This window comes from Coregonus lavaretus, assembly GCF_964263955.1.
Source record: "Coregonus lavaretus genome assembly, contig: SUPER_35_unloc_2, whole genome shotgun sequence".
NCBI classification, from domain to species: domain Eukaryota; kingdom Metazoa; phylum Chordata; class Actinopteri; order Salmoniformes; family Salmonidae; genus Coregonus; species Coregonus lavaretus.
The window spans coordinates 4,231,776-4,252,180 of NW_028167180.1; the positions used below are offsets into that span (position 1 = coordinate 4,231,776).

Sequence of the window (20,405 nt, forward strand, 5' to 3'; positions counted from 1 at the left end):
GCATTCGCAACAATTGTATCTGCATTCCGCCACCTACTGTACATGTGGATAATAAGGCTCCTTGCAGTGCTTCTGCTGTTAAGTCTTGGAGGCCCAAAAACGTATCGGATGCAGATATAATGCTGTCCAGCTTCTTGGACACTTGTGCAGTACAATTAATAACTGTGGCTATAAATACTACAAAATACACCTTCTTCACAATAAGTGTATCCAGATCACTTGGTTGATGTATAACATGTGCAACTGGTTGTGGTGCATCCACCGCCATATCTTTCTTCAGAACTGTGGCCTCTTTCCCCTTCAACGTTCTTCACCGCCTCCACATAGGATATTTGCTTGATAGCTCAACCTCTTTCACCCTAACAGGGCACACAGGGAATTCGGAAATATGATCCCCACCACAGTTGCAACATTTTACATTCAGACTCTTCAATAACATATTCCTTCCGTCTGTAAACACTGGACACATGGCCACACTTTTTACACTTCTTGCATTGTTTTGCACGAACGCTCTTAAGGCATATCTTATACATCACTACTTTACATAGGGTGGTAAATATTCATCAAACATCAATAATACAGATAAACTTTGCTCATTTTTCCCATTCTCCATACGGGCCAAGCAACGTGCATTAACTACTCCTGGATTTTTTAGCCTAAGATATTGATTATCAATGTCCAACGGGACGCCGGAAATAGAACATTTTACCAGTGCCCTGCTCCGAAAATCAAAGCTGTTCACCTCATGTGTCAATAATTTCTCGAGCCACAATGCACACTCCTTTTGCTGTTTAGATAGACACGATATCAACACCATACCACTCCTGGTTACTATGATATCAACACCATACCACTCCGGGTTACTATGATATCAACACCATACCACTCCTGGTTACTATGATATCAACACCATACCACTCCTGGTTACTATGATATCAACACCATACCACTCCTGGTTACTATGATATCTACACCATACCACTCCTGGTTACTATGATATCAACACCATACCACTCCTGGTTACTATGATATCAACACCATACCACTCCGGGTTACTATGATATCAACACCATACCACTCCGGGTTACTATGATATCAACACCATACCACTCCTGGTTACTATGATATCTACACCATACCACTCCTGGTTACTATGATATCAACACCATACCACTCCTGGTTACTATGATATCAACACCATACCACTCCTGGTTACTATGATATCAACACCATACCACTCCGGGTTACTATGATATCAACACCATACCACTCCTGGTTACTATGATATCAACACCATACCACTCCGGGTTACTATGATATCAACACCATACCACTCCTGGTTACTATGATATCAACACCATACCACTCCGGGTTACTATGATATCAACACCATACCACTCCTGGTTACTATGATATCAACACCATACCACTCCGGGTTACTATGATATCAACACCATACCACTCCTGGTTACTATGATATCAACACCATACCACTCCGGGTTACTATGATATCAACACCATACCACTCCGGGTTACTTTGACTGCATCCACTTTTCCCAAAGCCTTCTTCACCATCCTCATGACTTCAAAAGGGTTTCCCAAATAAACATCTTCATCCAAAAAACGTACTCCAACAAGGAACGATTCATCAGACTGATTTTCCACAACAATTTTAACAATTTTTGTTCCATTCTTGGACTTCACTGTTGTCCACTCATCTTTCTCGCTAACTGTCCTCGACATGCTTTCAGCTTCAAACGACACTTCTGCTTCCGCCATCTCACCGTCGTACCACACCCTGCAGCTGAAATGTCTTCAACTCTCGGTTAAATGGTGTTGACATACAAACATACAAACGAACATAGACCAGAAAACATCCAGTATTCTTATTAGCTTTTTGTCGTCCCTGTGACAGTTGTAATCACTCCTTTGTTCTCTAGGTGGAAGCAGAGGACTTTGTGGATCTGATGGTCCTAAATGTTGTCAGAAAGAAGACATGATAAGAGGGAAGGAGCTCATGGATGATTTCAAAGCGGTACAGAGTCCCAATATTCATTAACTTCAATGTGTTTATGATATGAAGAGATTGGTCACAGATATTAAATTACAGAATTAATTCTCTCAACCCGCTTTTTTCTACACTTTTCTCCCTCTCTCTTTCATCTCTCTCTCCCTCCCTCCATCCCTTTTCTTTCCATTCCCCTCTGTGTATATACTTATTGTAGTTTATTTGGGAACAATCACCACAATTAGAAATACTGTTCATTCAATGAGTTGTATTTCTTTTTTATGTGTTCATTTATTTTCCTATAAACAATTGTTATTTTAAAAAGTACTTAATGATAAATCGTGTACATCTTTGTTTGTGTAATGTTTAGCAGATGACTCGAGATATGTTGCATGTTTCTATAATAAAAGAATGCTGAGATTTTAAAAATAAATCAGAAGTCATTCTTTACATGTTCTTTGACAAAGATGCAATACACTTTTCTCTCCCATACTGTATAGTTGTGTCATTGTGTTTATGTGAATGAGTCCTTGCAGCAATAATCAGTATATTCAAACAGGTCAGTGATTGCAGTGCTATAATACTGCAGAAAGTATTCATACCCCTTGACTTATTCCACGTGTTGTTGTATTATAGCCTGAATTCAAAATTGATTCAATTGGGGGGGTTTCTCACCCATCTACACACAAAACCCCATAATGACAAAGTGAAAAAATGTTTTTAGAAATGTTTGCAAATGTATTGAAAATGAAACACAGAAATATCTCATTTACATAAGTATTAACACCCCTGAGTCAATACATGTTAGAGTCACCTTTAGCAGCGATTACAACTGTGAGTATTTCTGGGTAAGTCACCAAGAGCTTTGCACACCTGCATTGTACAATATTTGCACATTATTTGTAAAAAAAAAAAAAGTATTCAAGTGCTGTCAAGTTGGTTGTTGATAATTGCTGGGCAGCCATTTTCGAGTCTTGCCATAGATTTACAAGCCAATTTAATCCTAAACTGTAACTAGGCCACTCGGGAACATTCAGTGGCATCTTGGTAAACAATTACAGTGTATTTGACCTTGGGTTTTAGGTTATTGTCCTGCTGAAAGGGGCATTTGTCTACTAGTGTCACGCCCTGGCTCTGGGGACTCTTAAATGTTGAGCCAGGGTGTGGATTTTCCTATGTTTAGTTGTTCCATGTTTTCATTCTAGATCGTTTAGATCTATGTTGGCCAGGATGGTTCCCAATCAGAGGCAGCTGTAGCTCGTTGTCTCTGATTGGGAACCATACTTAGGCAGCCTGTTTTCACTAGTCATTGTGGGATCTTGTTCTGGAAGGTTTGTGTTAACCTAGGACTTCATGTTTCGTTTGTTGTTTGGTTCTTGGTGTGTACACAATAAAGTATGTACGCCTATCACGCTGTGCCTTGGTCCGCATCTGTCAGCGATCGTGACAACTAGTGTCTGTTGGATAGCAGACAGCCAGGTTTTGTCTAGGATTTTGCCTGTGATAAAGCTGTATTCCATTTCTTTTTATCCTAAAAATCTCTGTACTTCTTTGCCAATGACAAGGATACCCATAACATGATGCAGCTACCACCATGCTTGAAAATATGAAGAGTGGTATACAGTTATGTGTTGTGTTGGATTTGCCACAAACATAATCCCTTGTATTTAGGACATACATTTCACAGGAGAGGTTGTCGGGAGAGGTCGTGTTTCTCTCTAGCTGGAGGTAAGCAGGAGGTAAGCTTCTCATATGGTGTTGAGTAAAGCTTAACCATGTATTAGATCGTAGGTAGGTAGTTAGCTGTAGTTAGGTATTGTATTTATTATAGGTTAGTATTGTTGTTATTGTAGGTTTCCGTAGGTAATTGTAGGTTAGTATCGAAGCACGAGGCTAGCTAGCTAGCGGGTAGCTACTGGTATCGATTAGCAACGCTGGAGAGCTGTTTCCAATGTTAATGTAGTCCTAGCCAACGTTTAATTTTTGCTGCGTTATGCGTTATGAAAGGAACTAGACACGGACTTGAATTATCTGTTTAGTGTGCTAACACACTCTTGGCAGTTTGTTGTAACCAAGTATTGATGCTAAATTGTGTGTTAGTGGATGCTAGCTTGCAAGTTAGCTACGGCGCCATGCTAGGCATCATGGGTTGTTGTGGGTAGTTACTGTGTCTTGGCAGTGCCGGCTGTAGCACGAAGCGAGCTACCTAGCCGTTTTTTCGAACAGAGTCAGAGTCAACACAATAGCCATTGTGTGCCGGGTGTAGCACGAAGCTAGCTAGCTAGCCGTTCTTCAAACAAAGTCAACACAGTGGCCATTGCTGGCTACCCAACACGACCAGCGAACTGTACGGTAGTAGCTAAATACAATATACTTGTCCTAGCTAGCCAACGTCTAATCATTGCTGCGTCATGAAAGGAACTTGACACAGACACGAATGATCTGTTTAGTGTGTTATCACACTATTGGTGGTTTGTTGTGACCAAGTGTTGGTGCTATACGGTGTGTTATTGTTATTGGATGCTAGCTTGCTAGTTAGCTATGGTGTCATAGTTGAATAAAGTGGGTTGAGTCTATTCCTTTAAACATTGAACCGCTGTGGTTCACAACAATTCTGATTTCTAAAGGTGGAAGTTGGGAGAGTTTTTGTTCGGGTGGTTCAGTGAAACAATTTTAGTTTCTGAGGTAGAAGTTTTTGGTGAGGGAGGCCCTGCTCTCTCCGCTCCCAGATGCTTAGCTCATTTCATTCCGATCTCCTCTGCATTTTTGTAGCCATTTGCTACAGCCTGTCAACTATGCCTCTGCCTATCCCTGTTCTCTCCTCTCTGCACAGGCTACACAAACGCACCACACCGCGTGGCTGCTGCCTCTCTAACCTGGTGGTCCCTGCACGCACCACCCACATGGAGTTCCAGGTCGCAGGCAGCCTCTGGAACTGCCGTTCTGCTGCCAACAAAGCTGACTTCATCCCAGCCTATGCCAACCTCCAGTCCCTCGACTTCCTGGCGCTGACGGAAACATGGATCACTACTGAAAACACTGCTACTCCTACTGCTCTCTCCTCGTCTGACCATGTGTTCTCGCATACCCCGAGAGCATCTGGTCAGAGGGGTGGTGGTACAGGAATCCTCATCTCTCCCAAGTGGACATTCTAAATTTTTCCCCTAACCCATCTGTCTATCTCTTCATTTGAATTCCATGCTGTCACAGTCACTAGCCCATTTAAGCTTAATATCCTTGTCATCTATCGCCCTCCAGGTTCCCTTGGAGAGTTCATCAATGAGCTTGACGCCTTGATAAGTTCCTTCCCTGAGGATGGCTCACCCCTCACAGTTTTGGGGGATTTCAACCTCCCTATGTCCACATTTGACTCATTTCTCTCTGCCTCCTTCTTTCCACTCCTCTCCACTTTTGACCTCACCCTCTCACCATCCCCCCCTACTCACAAGGCAGGCAATACGCTTGACCTCATCTTCACTAGATGCTGCTCCTCTACTAATCTCACTGCAACTCCCCTCCATGTCTCCGACCACTACTTTGTTTCCTTTTCTCTCTCGCTCTCCTCCCACACTACTCACTCTGCCCCTACACAGATGGTAATGCGCCGCCGCAACCTTCGCTCTCTCTCTCCCACTACTCTCTCCTCTTCCATCCTATCATCTCTTCCCTCTGCTCAATCCTTCTCCCTCCAATCTCCTGATTCTGCCTCCTCAACCCTCCTCTCCTCCCTTTCTGCATCCTTTGACTCTCTGTGTCCCCTATCCTCCCGGCCGGCTCGGTCCTCCCCTCCAGCTCCGTGGCTTGATGACTCATTGCGAGCTCACAGAACAGAGCTCCGGGCAGCGGAGCGGAAATGGAAGAAAACTAAACTCCCTGCCGACCTGGCATCTTTTCACTCCCTCCTCTCTACATTTTCTTCATCTGTTTCTGCTGCTAAGGCCACCTTCTACCACTCTAAATTCCAAGCATCTGCCTCTAACCCTAGGAAGCTCTTTGCCACATTTTCCTCCCTCCTGAATCCTCCTCCCCCCCCCCCCCTCCTATCTCTCTGTGGATGACTTCGTCAACCACTTTGAAAAGAAGGTTGACGACATCCGATCCTCGTTTGTTAAGTCTAATGACACTGCTGGTCCTGCTCACACTGCCCTACCCTATGCTTTGACTTCTTTCTCCCCTCTCTCTCCAGATAAAATCCTGCGACTTGTGACTGCAGGCCGCCCAACAACCTGCCCGCTTGACCCCATCCCCTCCTCCCTTCTCCAGACCATCTCCGGTGACCTTCTCCCCTACCTCACCTCGCTGATCAACTCATCCTTGACCGCTGGCCATGTCCCTTCCGTCTTCAAGAGAGCGAGAGTTGCTCCCCTTCTCAAAAAACCAACACTCGACCCCACTGATGTCAACAACTACAGACCAGTATCCCTTCTTTCTTTTCTTTCCAAAACTATTGAGCGTGCCGTCTTTAGCCAACTCTCTTGCTATCTCTCTCAGAATGACCTTCTTGATCCAAACCAATCAGGTTTCAGGACTGGTCATTCAACTGAGACTGCTCTTCTCTGTGTCACGGAGACTCTCCGCACTGCTAAAGCTAACTCTCTCTCCTCTGCTCTTGTCCTTCTAGACCTGTCTGCTGCCTTTGATACTGTGAACCATCAGATCCTCCTCTCCACCCTCTCCGAGCTGGGCATCTCCGGCGCGGCTCACTCCTGGATTGCGTCCTACCTGACCGGTCGCTCCTACCAAGTGGCGTGGCGAGAAGCTGTCTCCGCACCACGTGCTCTCACCACTGGTGTCCCCCAGGGCTCAGTTCTAGGCCCTCTCCTTTTCTCCCTATACACCAAGTCACTTGGCTCTGTCATATCCTCACATGGCCTTTCATATCATTGCTACGCTGACGACACACAACTAATCTTCTCCTTTCCCCCTTCTGATAACCAGGTGGCGAATCGCATCTCTGCATGTCTGGCAGACATATCAGTATGGATGACGGATCACCACCTCAAGCTGAACCCTGGCAAGACGGTGCTGCTCTTCCTCCCGGGGAAGGACTGCCCGTTCCATGATCTCGCCATCACGGTTGACAACTCCGCTGTGTCCTCCTCCCAGAGTGCGAAGAGCCTAGGCGTGACCCTGGACAACACCCTGTCGTTCTCCGCCAACATCAAGGCGGTGACCCGCTCCTGCAGGTTCATGCTCTACAACATTCGGAGAGTACGACCCTGCCTTACACAGGAAGCGGCACAGGTCCTAATCCAGGCACTTGTCATCTCCCGTCTGGACTACTGCAACTCGCTGTTGGCTGGCCTCCCTGCCTGTGCCATTAAACCCCTACAACTCATCCAGAATGCCGCAGCCCGTCTGGTGTTCAACCTTCCCAAGTTCTCTCACGTCACCCCCCTCCTCCGCACACTCCACTGGCTTCTAGTTGAAGCTCGCATCCGCTACAAGACCATGGTGCTTGCCTATGGAGCAGTGAGGGGAACGGCACCTCTGTACCTTCAGGCTCTGATCAGTCCCTACACCCAAACGAGGGCATTGCGTTCATCCACCTCTGGCCTGCTGGCTCCCCTTCCTCTGCGGAAGCATAGCTCCCGCTCAGCCCAGTCAAAACTGTTCGCTGCTCTGGCACCCCAATGGTGGAACAAGCTCCCTCACGACGCCAGGACAGCGGAGTCACTCACCACCTTCCGGAGATATTTGAAACCCCACCTCTTTAAGGAATACCTGGGATAGGATAAAGTAATCCTTCTAACCCCCCCCAAATTGTAAAGTGGTTATCCCACTGGCTATAGGGTGAACGCACCAATTTGTGAGTCGCTCTGGCTAAGAGCGTCTGCTAAATGACGTTAATGTGCCCTTGAGCAAGGCACTTAACCCTAATTGCTCCTGTAAGTCGCTCTGGATAAGAGCGTCTGCTAAATGACTAAAATGTAAAATGTAAATGTAAATTTCTTAGCCACATTTTTAGCAGTTTTACTTTAGTGCCTTATTGCAAACAGAAAGGGATACCTAGTCAGTTGTACAACTGAACGCATTCAACTGAAATGTGTCTTCCGCATTTAACCCAACCCCTCTGAATGCGGCAACTGAGTTAGGAAGGAAGCCTGTATCTTTGTAGTGACTGGGTGTATTGATACGCCATCTAAAGTGTAATTAATAACTTCACCATGCTCAAAGGGATATTCAATATCTGCTTCTTTTTTTTTAACCCATCTACCAATAGGTGTCCTTCTTTGTGAGGAATAGGAAAACCTCCCTTTTCTTTGTGCTTACATCAGTGTTTTAAATTCATTGTTCGACTGAGGGACCTTACAGATAATTGTATGTGTGGGGTACAGAGATGAGGTAGTCATTCAAAACACTATTAGTCATGTTAACACTACTATTGCATACAGAGTTAGTCCATGCAAATTATTATGTGACTTGTTAAGCACATTTTTACTCCTGAATATATTTAGGCTTGCCATAACAAAGGGGTTGAATACTTATTGAATCAAGACGTTTCAGCTTTTCATTTAATTAATTTTTAAACATTCCTGAAAACATAATTCGACTTTGACATAGTGGGGTATTTTGTGTAGGCCAGTGACCCAAAATATGAATTTAATCCATTTTAAATTTAGGCTGTGACACAACAAAATGTGGAAACATCTATTGGTGTGAATACTTTCTGCAGGCACTGTATGTTGTGTTTGACAGTGTACAACTACATTCGCGATTTTAATTGGCTGATGCGGATTTTGAGACAGAGGCAAAAAGTGTAATGTTTGTTAAAAGGGATCCCTGTTACCATATTTATTTACATTTATTGTTGTATGTTACACATTTACTTATGAGCAATTCTAATATCTTATAGTGAATATTAAGGCGTTATAAATGTTTTACAGGGCATTATATGTGTATGCGTCATAGAAATTGTTACTGGATATTTCATTTGTGTTGAAGAAGGTTTCTCCAAATTTAACCAAACAGAAATTACCATTTCAAATCTGATCTAATACATTACCATATCATATCTGAGCTAATAAATTACCATATCATATCTGAGCTCACAAATTATCATATCATATCTAATAAATTATCATACCTGATCTGATCTCATACAGTATAATATCTGAACAGATCCCCTAATGATGTACCCAGGAAGGTTGTGGGTGGTGGAGAACAGATCCCCTAATGCTGCATTCAAAACCCCTGGGAACTCAGAAATCTCAGACGTCAGTATGTTCAAGACAACTGTTAAGGTGTAGAAATAATGTTGAATCTAATAATAACCTACATTTATCAATCTGACTCCATTATTATGTGAACGCTATAGGTCCATAATGGTATCCAGTGGGTATAGCTAAGGTTGAAGCCTTAGAAGATGCACATGTTTAGGTTTTAAGTTCAAGTTCCAGAATACTGCACAGAAGTTCTAAATGTGAATATTTCATCCAACAGGAGTATTGTGTTGCTAGTTGGCCAGAGTTTGCTCTTTTGGGACTATCCCATCGGTTCCTTTGTACTGGGTAAGCTAAGTAAAATAAAAATAAAAACTCACATTACCAGAGAGAGGTCAAAGACAAAACTGATCCTAGATCAGCACTCTTACTCTGGGATGCTTTGTGAATACGGGCTCTGGTCAGATGTCCATGGATGACACAACCCATCTAGTGGTCAATTCTGGTATTGCTATAACTTTACTGATAACGACTGTTTTCTATCTATTAACTAAAGTGTTTTTACTGTACTACGTCAACTAATAACTGACACCATTTAGAAGGAAAACATTGGAGTTACTATTCATACATTACAACACTTAGTATTACAGTATACCTGACAAGTAAATGACATACCTAGATCACAGCATATAGATGTATTTCATCAGTAGAATGAACACATGGTACATATGGAATGGAAGGAAACAGAACACTGCTGCATTTGAAATGGATTGATAACTGTAAAATCTTAAATGAAAACAGAATCTTATTCAATTGTTATATGCACACATTAAATGGTAAAAATTGTAAATATAGTTTAAAAAAAAGTCAACCACAGTTAGAGCCTACTAGACCACAGTTAGAGCCTACTAGACCACAGTTCCACTCCCCTTGTCCTGATGAACGGTGGACAAACTCCACATAGCCCTGGTCTCTTTAAAGACATCAAATACATCTTTCAATGTAGATACACAGAAACACATTAAGCCTAACAAAGGGAAAACCAGTGCAACTCCATAAGATAGGGGCTTACATTAGTTATTATAATTAGACTACGGTGTGAACGGTTTTTCACACACCCAGTAATTTGAAGTACATTTTACAACCTTCCAACTCTTCAATGGGTCTGATGCCGTCTGTGAGATCTCAATACAAGTAACCTTGTCATTCAAGTTACTTGGTTCCCCTTCCATCCAATAACTATAAACAACACAGAGAATCAGAGTTTAATATCATCCAATAGAAAATAGAGAATCAGACGGTTAACCTAGTCTCCAGGCTCAATTGCTACCATTCGACAGAGAGTGAGAGAGACATCTGGCTGAGGACAAGATTATCAGACTGTAAAAAGTAATTTATTACAACAGAAAATAACTCCTCCAGAACCTGTTCACTTACGTAGGTTTAAATGCTGTGTTGACAAGCCACTCCCAGATTCCGTCATTTGTATATGCACCAATCCAGACATTCTTCTTTAATCCATGGATAAATATCTATAATATCATTTTGGAAGAAAAACAATGACCATTATTTAATCTCCACAACAGAGAAACACTTTTACATGTTTATAAATAATAGTAGTAGTAGTCTAATAGTAGTAGTAGTAGTAGTAGTAGTAGTAGTAGTATAATGTACTGAGCCTGGTCAATAGAAATACAAGGGGATTTAGGATGTTTGAAAAGGTCCTGAGAACTTTGATATATGCCTTCTTCAGCGCTCACAAAAAAAAAAAAAAATACGTTGCAGAGCGCTGGTGCAAACTCAGGACGCTTGGAGGGGAAGCGTGCTCACACCACACAGACCAATCTGCACTGACGACTGCGCCACGGCAGTTCACAATGCTCAGGCAAGAGGGAGAGTACTTGATGGAAACAGAGCGTTGTTTTTAATCATTTTTGTTTGAAGCCTTCCCCAACCAATTGCCCTAACCTTAACCCCTAACCATAACCCTTTGAGTTGTTTCTGTTTTAACCCTGTAACCTCACAGAATTAACCCTGTAACCACATGGAATGAATGCGTCAAAAATAGACTTTCATTCAGATTACGTCGAATGTCGAAGTGAAACTATGAGATCAGGTTGCAGCCTCAGCTGCTATACTATAGTATAGGTATAGTTATACTCTCATGCAAACTTGCTTTGCTGACAGGAAGTATATTCTATAAATTGACAGTGACATGAACATTGGTGATACAATGATTTACACATATTGAATACTAATCAGAGATGTAGATAATGATTAATAATTATAATAATAATAAAGAAACAGTAGTATTATAGCATTACTAATGTATTCTCTATTACCTGTTCTTCTCTGCTGTTTATAACAACCAACTCTCCACCCATTGCTCTGCACTGCTGCTGACCGTCCCTGGCAGAGTCCCTCGTGGAGGAGACATAATAACAGCTGGTGCCAAACTTCCACCATTCATTCAAACAGGGTTTCTCTGAAATAAACGAAATAGAACAGCAGGCATTTCAAAGTCTACAAATAAATTACATCTCTTCTAAGTATGAAATAAAATGATACTATAAAAGACTGCACTCACCATAGAACCTAAGCCTGGTTTTTAACTGGTCTCTCTCTGTGGTCCTGGTATTTAGAATATTCTGTAACTGGTCTCTCTCTGTGGTCCTGGTATTTAGAATATTCTGTAACTGGTCTCTCTCTGTGGTCCTGGTATTTAGCTGGTCTCGCTTTGCAGTGGCATCTGTAAAAGGGAAAAGTCAATCAAAATGTGTAACTGTCACAACATTGACTACAAATGTTTTAGTTAAAAAAAAAAAAAAACACTTACAGGAAACCCACAGGCCTATGATCACAGCCAGTAGAACACACACTGCAGCAACTCCAAAGGGTCTCTCCCACCACTGAAAATGTACTGAGTCACAAATTATTAAAGTAAAATCTTTGGTAATGTGTTAATGTGTTTTACTTGTATCATCAGTGCTTTATTTGAGCCAGATCCTGCGGGAACAGGGTCCTGCACCTCTCCATTTTGGACTGATGCGTTACAGAACCTATTTGGCCGGATCCGCTACCTTTCGTGGCATGAAAAATAATTGTTACTGTTTGCAATGTAACAATTCTGATTAAAGCGCTTAATGTATCCTCGTTAATTCTCCTGCCCCCTAAAAAAAAATGCAATGTGAAGATGTCGATTTTCAGCCCGCGCCTGATATTCTGAGAATACTAAACTTTTAACTACTTTATCACACATTGTTATTTCACATTATGGTTCACCCGATATGGATGAAAATACCATCAAATTAAAGCTGACTGTCTGCACTTTAATCTCAGTCATGATTTCAAATCCAAACTTTTGGAATATAGAGCCATAAGAGGAAATGCTGCACTGTCCCAATAACTACCGAGGACACTGTAGATAGGGGTAAGGTAGAGGCAGGTGGCCTCAATATTAACAGAGGACACTGTAGATAGGGGTAAGGTAGAGGCAGGTAGTCTCAATATTAACGGAGGACACTGTAGATAGGGGTAAGGTAGAGGCAGGTAGCCTCAATATTAACAGAGGACACTGTAGATAGGGGTAAGGTAGAGGCAGGTAGACTCAATATTAACAGAGGGCACTGTAGATAGGGGTAAGGTAGAGGCAGGTGGCCTCAATATTAACAGAGGACACTGTAGATAGGGGTAAGGTAGAGGCAGGTAGTCTCAATATTAACGGAGGACACTGTAGATAGGGGGTAAGGTAGAGGCAGGTGTCCTCAATATTAACGGAGGACACTGTAGATAGGGGTAAGGTAAAGGCAGAAGGGCCTCAATATTAACGGAGGACACTGTAGGTAGGGGTAAGGTAGAGGCAGGTAGCCTCAATATTAACGGAGGACACTGTAGATAGGGGTAAGGTAGAGACAGCTAGCCTCCATATTAACGGAGGACACTGTAGGTAGGGGTAAGGTAGAGGCAGGTAGCCTCAATATTAACGGAGGACACTGTAGGTAGGGGTAAGGTAGAGGCAGGTAGCCTCAATATTAACGGAGGACACTGTAGATAGGGGTAAGGTAGAGGCAGGTAGACTCAATATTAACAGAGGACACTGTAGATAGGGGTATGGTAGAGGCAGGTAGCCTCAATATTAACGGAGGACACTGTAGGTAGGGGTAAGGTAGAGCCAGGTAGCCTCAATATTAACGGAGGGCGCTGTAGGTAGGGGTAAGGTAGAGGCAGGTAGCCTCAATATTAACGGAGGACACTGTAGATAGGGGTAAGGTAGAGGCAGGTAGACTCAATATTAACGGAGGACACTGTAGATGGGGGTAAGGTAGAGCCAGGTAGCCTCAATATTAACGGAGGACACTGTAGATAGGGGTAAGGTAGAGGCAGGTAACCTCAATATTAACAGAGGCCACTGTAGGCAGGGGTAAGGTAGAGGCAGGTAGCCTCAATATTAACGGAGGACACTGTAGATAGGGGTAAGGTAGAGGCAGGTAGCCTCAATATTAACAGAGGACACTGTAGGTAGGGGTAAGGTAGAGGCAGGTAGCCTCAATATTAACAGAGGACACTGTAGGTAGGGGTAAGGTAGAGGCAGGTAGCCTCAATATTAACAGAGGACACTGTAGGTAGGGGTAAGGTAGAGACAGGTAGCCTTTAGGTTACAGTGTTGGGCCTGTAACCGAAAGGTTGCTGGTTTGAATGCCGGAGCGGACAAGGTGAAAAATATGTTGCAGTGCCCTTTAGCAAGGCACTTAATCCTAATTGCTCCAGGGGCGCTGTGCATTGGAGCCTTTGCGATCATTGTCAAGAAGCCGCACCCATCCCATTTGCGTTCAGAGTGAGAAAGTAAAGGCTATAGAGAAATAATTACGCTCAAATGATGAGGATTTCTATCATCTTGAACAGGAGGAAAAGTAGAATATTAGTCAAAGTAGAAAATATACTGTACCTTTACATACGATGCTGACAAATCCATTATGATTAGTTCAGTCATTTTGATAACTAGATAAAAATAAACTTTGACACTAGATATAATACTTAAGTTGGGTACTTCCTTACCTGTGGTGAGGGTTGTTGACACCAGTTGACTTTTCTTTCCATTTTCCAGCACAGTGCAGACAGTGACAGAGTACTGAGTACCATATTGCAGGTCAGAGAGAGTGATGCTGTGTGAAGATGTGGTGGTGTAGTGGGGTTGTGTCCCTTGACAGTGGTAGAAGATCTGGTAACGATGTTGGGTTTGGTCCAATCCTGGTGGCTGGCTCCAGCTAACAGTAGCTGATGTGGTGTCCACTGAGTCAACAGTCAGCTTGTCTGGAGCAGGGGGTACTAAGGGGAAATAGATTATTGTCAGTGCTATAGTTTAACTCCAGAAATATATTACAGGAGGAAAAGTAGAAATGGCCGGCGTGCAATTCCTTTTGATATGGGAAGAAATACGATAAAAAAACAATAGAAGTCACACAACAGGTTAGATTTGTAAAGTAACAAAAATTAGAGGTTTCTGCTGTATTCATTTATTAACGGTGCTGCTACATTGTCGCCGCCACACCAATTTCTTTCAATATAAAGAATGCTGTGATTATAAATACTCTCCACAATAAGAAGTGTTTTACACTGTAGTACTGATAAAGTTAAAGCAACCAGAGGCAGATCAACTACTTGATATATTGACACACACTAATGGGAAGCGAGCAAGAATTCAGATACTATAAAAACTGTTAATGATTTAGGCACCAAACTGCATTATGAGATCTGGGGAATTCACCATCATATATTTCTCATCAGGGAAGATACTGTACCTTTACATCCAATGCTGACACATCCATTATGATTAGTTTAGAGTCATTTTGATAACTAGTTAATGTTTAATCAACTTTGACACTAGATATAATAATTAAGTTGGGTACTTCGTTACCTTTGGTGAGGGTTGTTGACACCAGTTGACTTTTCTTTCCAGTTTCCAGCACAGTGCAGACAGTGACAGAGTACTGAGTCCCACATTGCAGGTCAGAGAGAGTGAGGCTGTGTGAAGATGTGGTAGTGTAGTTGGGTTTTGTCCCTGGACAGTGGTAGGAGATCTGGTAATGATGTTGGGTTTGGTCCAATCCTGGTGGCTGGTTCCAGCTAACAGTACCTGACGTGGTGTCAACAGTTAGCTGGTCCGGAGCTGGAGGTACTGAGGGAAAATAAATTGTCAGGGCTGTTGTTAATATATATATATATATATATATAGATCATGTGACAGATCACGTGACACTTAAATAAAATCCACCTGTGTGCAATCCAACTAATTATGTGACTTCTGAAGGTAATTGGTTGCACCAGATCTTATTTAGGGGCTTCATAGCAAAAGGTGGTGAATACATATGCACGCACGACTTTCCCGTTATTGTTTTAAATAATGTTTTTAAACAAGTCATTTTTTTCATTCCACTTCACCAATTTGGACTATTTTGTGCATGTCCATTACATGAAATCCAAATCAATTTAAATTACAGGTTGTAATGCAACAAAATAGGAAAAACGCCAAGGGGGATGAATACTGTTGCAAGGCACTGTAAATCATCTCCACAATAACAAGTGTTTAACACTGTACTACTTATAAAGTTAAAGCAACCAGAGGCAGATCAACTCCTTGACTCACAGGAATGGAAGAAAGCATGAACTCAGATATTAGTGCATTCGCAAAGTATTCAGACCCCTTGACTTTTTCCATATTCTGTTACGTTACAGCCTTATTCTAAAATGAATTAAATTGTGTTTTTTCCCCTTGTCAATCTACACACAATTCCCCATAATGACAAAGCAAAACCAGGTTTTTACAATTTTTTGCAAATTTATAAAATAAAAAAAACGAAATATCACATTTACATAAGTATTCAGACCCTTTACTCAGTACTTTGTTGAAGCACCTTTGGCAGCGATTACAGCCTCGAGTCTTCTTGGGTATGATGCTACAAGCTTGGCACACCTGTATTTGGAGAGTTTCTCCCATTCATTTTAGATACTCTCAAGCTCTGTCAGGTTGGATGGGGATCGTCACTGCACAGCTATTTTTAGGCCTCTCCAGAGATGTTCGATAGGGTTTAAGTCCGGGCTCAGGCTGGGCCACTCAAGGACATTCAGAGACTTTTCCCGAAGCCACTCCTGCTATTCTCCAGTCTGAGGTCCTGAGCAGGTTTTCATCAAGGATCTTTCTGTACTTTGCTCCATTAATCTCTCCCTTGATCCTGACTAGTCTCCCAGTCCCTGCCGCTGAAAACCATCCCCACAGCATGATGCTGCCACCACCATGCTTCACCGTAGGGATGGTGCCAGGTTTCCTCCAGACGTGATGATTCGATTTCAGGTCAAATAGTTAAATCTTGGTTTCATCAGATCATATAATCTTCCTTTCATGTGCCTTTTACTGAGGAGTGGCTTCCGTCTGGCCACCCTACCATAAATGCCTGATTGGTGGAGTGCTGCAGAGATGGTGGTCTTTCTGGAAGGTTCTCCCATCTCCACAGAGGAACTCTGGAGCTCTGTCAACTACCTGACTAAGGCCCTTCTCCCCTGATTGCTCAGTTTTGGCCAGGCGGCCAGCTCTAGGAAGAGTCTTGGTGGTTCCAAACTTCTTCCATTTAAGAATGATGGAAGCCACTGTGTTCTTGGGGACCTTCAATGCAGCAGACATGTTTTGGTACCCTTTGCCAGAACTGTGCCTCGACACAATCAAGTCTCATAGCAATGGTAAAGGTCTGAATACTTTTTTAATTTGTAATAAATTTGCAACAAATTCTAATAACCAGTTTTTGATTTGTCATTATGGGGTACTGTGTGTAGATTGATGACAAACAAAATGTATTTTATAAATGTTTTATTAAGGCTGTAATGTAACAAAATGTGGAAAAAGTTAAGGGGTCGGAATACTTTCAGAATGGACTGTATAAACAATTTTTATTGATTTCACTACCAAACTGCATTTCGAGATCTGGGGAATTCACAAATAGTCATTTTGATAACCAGAAATAATACTTTAGTAGGGTACTTCATTACCTGTGGTGAGGGTTGTTAACACCAGTTGACTTTGCTTTCCATCTTCCAGCATAGTGCAGACAGTGACAGAGTACTGAGTACCAGGTTTCAGGTCAGAGAGAGTGATGCTGTGTGAAGATGTGGTAATGATGTGTGGTTCTGTCCCTGGACAGTGGTAGGAGATCTGGTAATGATGTTGGGTTTGGTCCAATCCTGGTGGCTGGCTCCAGCTAACAGCAGCTGATGTGGTGTCCACTGAGTCAACAGTCAGCTGGTCTGGAGCAGGAAGTACTAAGGGAAGATAAATACATTATTGTCAGGGCTACAGTTTAACTCCAGATATACATTGAGTTTACAAAACATTAAGGATACCTGCACTTTCCATGAAAGACTGAACAGGTAAATCCAGATGAAAGCTATGATCCCTTATTGATGTCACTTGTTAAATCCACTTCAATCAGTGTAGATGAAGGGGAGGAGACAGGTTAAAGAAGGATTTTTAAGCCTTGAGACAACTGAGACATGGATTTTATACATGTGCCATTCGGAGGGTGAATGGGCAAGACAAAATATTTAAGTGCCTTTGAACTGAGTATGGTATGTGCCAGGAGCATAAATTTTGGTCAAGAACTATGACGGTGCTGTTTTTTTCACACTCAACAGTTTCACGTGTGTATCAAGAATGGTCTACCACCCAATGGACATCCAGCCAACTTGACACAACTGTGGGAAGAATTGGAGTCAACATGGGCCAGCATCCCTGTGGAACGCTTTCGACACCTTGTAGAGTCTGACCCAATGAATTGAGGCTGTTCAAAATGTTTGTACACTCAAATGTAATAAAATATTCAACAAATGTCCCACTTAACATTTCTCAATTTTATAAATCAGAAAAATGTAAAAGTTGTAAAAAAAAAAAAAGTCCTCAAGCTTTTGATAAAGAGATACATAACTTCCTCTCAGATATTGGCTGAATGTTGCTTCTTTCAGCCTCCCCAAAAGGCAAAAATCTCTTGATTAGGCTCAGTGTTGCACTAAGATTGCCGTAGTATTTTAAGATGTTCTAGCTAGGGTTGTGGAGGTCATGACATTTTGTCAGCTGGTTATTGTCAAGCAATAGACTGCCGGTCTCACGGTAATTGACCGTGAATTAACATACCATAAAACTTCTATGAAATGCTGAGTCTCAAATTGCCTCCTGTTCTTCTTAATAGCCGAACAATAAAACACATTTCAGTCTATAAACGCCTGTTTCAAATAAACGCCTGGTTTAAATTAATTGTTTACGAGGTTACCATGAATTACCATGAATTGTTTACAAGGTTTAATGTTTAAATAATTAAATAATTCAGCAATGACTCGAAGAAATTATGGCAATCAACCATTTTACAGCCAGTAAGAAACATTCAATTGAATGTTCATATTTCTACCATAAGCCGCCTCCAACATTGTTTTAGAGAATTTGGCAGTACTTCCAACCGGCCTCACAACCACAGACCGTGTGTAACCATGCCAGCCCAGGACCTCCACATCCGGCTTCTTCACCAGCGGGATCGTCTGAGACCAGCCACCCGGACAGCTGATGAAACTGAGGAGTATTTCTGTCTGTCATAAAGCCCTTTGTGGGGAAAAACTCATTCTGATTGGCTGGGCCTGGCTCCCAAGTGGGTGGGCCTATGGCCTCTCAGGCCCCTCCATGGCTGCGCCCCTGCCCAGTCTAGTGAAATCCATAGATTAGGGCCTAATGAATTTATTTCAATTGACAGATTTCCTTATAAGAACTTTAACTCAGTAAAATTGTTTAAATTGTTGCATTTATATTTTTGTTCAGAATAATATGTAGCTGTGCCTGGGTAAAATCACAGGGGACCATCTGCTACCCTGCTCAAACCACCGTATTACGCTACTCTCATCACCCCACTGGGGAACCATCGATACGGCTGGCTAGCCTATCTTCAAAGAAGCAACTTCAAGAGCGTATGGAAGGAAAATCAATTCTGTAGTTCTGTTCAGGACTACATGACAAGTCACCGGATACCGGACAACTACAGAGGAGAAAAACAGAAGACTTGTTGGAACCCCTTCGGAGAATCAGAGCCTTAAAAGCGTGCCGCGAAAAGGCCCAACTACCTTTCCAATGCGGCCCTGTCCACCGAGAGAGATACATGGCGAACCAGGCATTTCAAAGAGGGCGGCGGTTCGTGTGCAAAGTATATGGTTACAGTAGAGGAGAGTAGTTTCCAAATGTGGCAGTGTTAAGTGTTTCTCTCCCTCTCTTCTTTAACAAGCATCAATGTTGTTGTCATTCCGCTAGGGACCTGTTTTCATCGTATTAAGTTTCCAGTCAATAACCAGTACAGTGGGTGTGTTTATCCTGTGTTCCCATTTAATTAGCTACTAAATAAATAAACACATTTCTGTAGTACTGAATCATAAGGCTCAGGTTTTTGCAGATGAAAGGAGGTTACAACGTTCAGAATGATGATATGATACGAGGTTATGATTAATACGTTGACTGTTTATAGATGTGATAGGTAAAGACCTTTTAGAGTTTAATTTGGGAGATGGTGACTCTTTAAAGAACCGCTCTCGTGGTGCCCCAGATCCCTATGAGTTAATTGTTACATTATTAATTTAATCGGGTAACAATTAATCATAGTTGATTAGATAAATAACAGTCCTCAGATTAATGTTAAAGTCAAGTCACGACACTGTCCATGGTTCTGATATTAAGATGTTGGAAGGTCATGTAACCATTTGTTAAATTTGAGCTCACCTCATTTAAAAGAAATGGTATCACTTAAACATTTAATAAAATGTTTATAGCCTTATGGGTGGAAAAGTACAATAAATCCAGGGCTTTTGATATGGGGAAAAACACAACAGAACACTAACAACAAAACAAAAATGCTATTTGTAATGCAACAAAATCACTGTAGTTTCTGGTAAAGAGATGATGAGCTGTAATTGGGGGAAGATCTCTTACTAGTGCAGATGGTTGTAGAGACAGGTTCACTCTGTTCCCCATTGGTCAGCACAGTTGAAACACTAACAGTGTACTCGGTGCCAGGTTGCAGGTTTGAGAAGGTTTTGTGGCAGTCGTCAGTAATGGCTGCGAGGGGGTCTCTTCCTGGGATGCAGTTGGATATGAAGAAGTGCTGTGGGACATTCTCCACCCCTTCAGCCTTGGACCAGTGGAGAGTGAAGGAGGTCTCTTC

At 42.3% G+C, this 20,405-nt stretch overlaps 1 long non-coding RNA gene across 1 annotated transcript; it reads right to left on the reverse strand.

The window, feature by feature from the left end:
* Window positions 1-10,614: 10,614 nt before the first annotated feature.
* On the reverse strand, window positions 10,615-11,914 carry LOC311110129. The gene is made up of 3 exons (XR_014610679.1): window positions 11,759-11,914; window positions 11,514-11,656; window positions 10,615-10,703 (listed from the first exon to the last, which is right to left on the reverse strand). It is a non-coding gene; the product is annotated as an uncharacterized lncRNA (long non-coding RNA).
* Window positions 11,915-20,405: the final 8,491 nt, after the last annotated feature.